The sequence below is a fragment of the Mastomys coucha genome, unplaced genomic scaffold, assembly GCF_008632895.1.
Source record: "Mastomys coucha isolate ucsf_1 unplaced genomic scaffold, UCSF_Mcou_1 pScaffold23, whole genome shotgun sequence".
Lineage (NCBI taxonomy): Eukaryota > Metazoa > Chordata > Mammalia > Rodentia > Muridae > Mastomys > Mastomys coucha.
This window is the reverse complement of record NW_022196906.1, coordinates 14,365,637-14,368,679: the sequence shown is the minus strand read 5'-3', so window position 1 is coordinate 14,368,679 and position 3,043 is coordinate 14,365,637. Positions and strand designations below refer to the sequence as shown.

General features: G+C 45.4%; 1 pseudogene; it reads left to right on the top strand.

Moving 5' to 3' along the window:
* The first annotated feature begins 1,955 nt into the window (after nt 1–1,955).
* LOC116072725 overlaps nt 1,956–3,043 on the top strand; it is a 21,004-nt pseudogene continuing 19,916 nt past the window's right edge.

The following is a 3,043-nucleotide window of genomic DNA, read 5'->3' as shown; positions in this document are numbered from 1 at the left end:
CATGTGTCCTTATTATATGTTGGAGCATCTTCTGTGTATATGCCCAGGAGTGGTATAGCTGGGTCCTCCAGTAAAACTATGTCCAATTTCTGGAGGAACTGCCAAACTGATTTCTAGAGTGGTTGTACCAGTTTGCATTCCCACCAGTGATGAAGTAGTGTTCCTCTTTCTCCACAACTTCTCCAGCATCTGTAGTCACCTGAGTTTTTTATCCTAGCCAATCTGACTGGTGTGAGGTGGAATCTCAGAGTTGTTTTGATTTGCATTTCCCTGATGACTAAGGATGTTGAACATTTCTTTAAGTGCTTCTCAGCCACTCAGTATTCATCAGTAGCGAATTCTTTGTTTAGCTCTGTACCCCATTTTTTAATAGGGCTATTTGGTTCTCTGGAGTCTAACTTCTTGAGTTCTTTGTATACATTGGATATTATCCTTCTATCAGATATAGAATTGGTAAAGATCTTTTCCCAATTTGTTGGTTGCCATTTTGTCCTATTGACAGTGTCTTTTCCCTTACAGATTTATGAGGTCCCATTTGTCAATTCTTGATCTTAGAGCATAAGCTATTGGTGTTCTGTTCAGGAAATTTTCCCTCGTGCCCATGTGCTCAAGATTCTTCTCCACTTTCTTTTCTATTAGTTTCAGTGTATCTGGTTTGATGTGGAGGTTCTTGATCCACTTAGACTTGAGCTTTATACAAGGAGATGGGAATGGATCGATTTGCTTTCTTCTACATGCTAAATGCCAGTTGAGCCAGCACCATTTGTTGAAAATGCTGTCTTATTTCCACGGGATAGTTTTAGCTCCTTTGTTAAAGACCAAGTGACCATAGGTGTGCGGGGTCATTTCTGGGTCTTCAATTCTGTTCCATTGATCTACCTGCCTGTCACTGTACCAATACCATGGAGTTCTTAGTCACAATTGCTCTGTAGTACAGTTTAAGGTCTGGGATTGTGATTCCAACAGAGGTTCCTTTATTGTTGAGTATAGTTTTGGCTATACTGGGTTTTTTGTTGTTCCAGATGAATTTGCAAATTGCCCTTTCTAAATCTGTGAAGAATTGAGTTGGAATTTTGGTGGGAATTGCATTGAATCTGTAGATTGCCTTCGGTAAGATGGCCATTTTTATTATATTAATCCTGTCAATCCACGAACATGGGAGATCTTTCCATCTTCTGAGATCTTCTTCAATTTCCTTCTTCAGAGATTTAAAAATTTTTGTCAAACAGATCTTTTACTTGCTTAGTTAGAGTTACACCAAGGTATTTTATATTATTTGTAACTATTATGAAGGGTGTTGTTTCCCTAATTTCTTTCTCTGCCTGTTTATCCTTTGTGTAGAGGAAGGCCTCTGATTTGCTTGAGTTAATTTTGTATTCAGCTACGTTGCTGAAATTGTTTATCAGGTTTAGGAGCTCTCTGGTGGAATTTTTGTGGTCACTTAAGTATACAATCATATCACCTGCAAATAGTGATAATTTGACTTCTTCCTTTCCAATTCTTTGTTTTTGTTTTTGTTTTTTGAGACAGGGTTTTTCTGTGTAGCCCTGGTTTTCCTGGAACTCACTCTGTAGACCAGGCTGGCCTCGAACTCAGAAATCCACCTGCCTCTGCCTCCCAAGTGCTGGGATTAAATGCATGTGCCACCACCACCCGGCCCTTTCCAATTTGTATTTCTATGATCTCCTTTTGTTGTCTAATTTCTTTGGCTAGGACTTCAAGTACAATATTGAATAAGTAGGGAGAGAGTAGGCAGCCTTGTCTAGTCCCTGATTTTAGTGGGATTGCTTCAAGTTTCTCTCCATTTAGTTTGATGTTAGCTACTGGTTTTCTGTATATTGCTTTTACTATGTTTAAGAATGGGCCTTGAGAAATTAGATTAAGGATTGCATCCTGACAGGAGGCTGTAGCAAGCAGTCTCAGATGAGTGGCTCACTAGTTTCTCAGAAGTGTTTTGTGTCAAGGCCCCCATGTTAGCACACAGAAGATCCAGTTGTCCTGCCCCCAGGTACCTACTGATGAGGTTCGGCAGGGAAGATGGTGAGTTGGAAGAAGGTGAACTGGAAGATGATGGAGCTGAGGAGGTCCAGGATACCCCTGGAGGACAAGAGAGGAGTCGGAAAGACAAGGGGGAGAAACACCACAGTGACTCCGATGAGGAAAAGTCTCACAGGAGGCTGAAACGGAAGCGGAAAAAGGAGCGGGAGAAGGAGAAGAGGAGGTCGAAGAAAAGGCGGAAATCTAAGCACAAACGCCATGCTTCCTCCAGCGATGACTTCTCAGACTTCTCAGATGACTCAGATTTCAGCCCCAGCGAGAAGAGTCACCGCAAGTACCGGGACTATAGTCCCCCATACGCACCATCCCACCAGCAATACTCCTCATCACACAACACACCCCTGCCCAAGAAGTCCTACTCCAAGATGGATAGCAAGGGCTACAGCATGTACGAGGACTACGAGAATGAGCAGTATGGGGAGTATGAGGGGGATGAAGAGGAGGACATGGGTAAGGAAGACTATGATGACTTCACCAAAGAGCTGAACCAGTCCCGGCGTGCCAAGGAGGGCAGCAGCAGGGGCAGAGGTAGCCGAGGCCGAGGCAGGGGCTACAGGGGCCGTGGGAGCCGAGGAGGATCTCGAGGCCGAGGCATGGGCAGGGGCAGCAGAGGCCGAGGCAGAGGCTCCATGGGAGAGCACCCAGAGGACGAAGAGGACTTGTACGAAGAGGAGATAGAGTATGGAGAAAGTGAGGAGCCCATGGGAGACGATGATTACGATGACTATTCCAAGGAGCTGAACCAGTACCGCAGGTCCAAGGACAGCCGAGGTCAAGGATTAAGTAGAGGCCGAGGCTGGGGTTCCCGAGGCAGAGGAAAGGGGATGGGCCGGGGCCGAGGTCGAGGCGGCAGAGGCAGAATGAGCAAGGGCGGGATGAATGACGACGACGAGGACTTCTACGATGATGACATGGGCGATGGTGGTGGTGGTGGAAGCTACCGGCGAAGTGATCATGACAAGCCCCACCAGCAGTCTGACAAGAA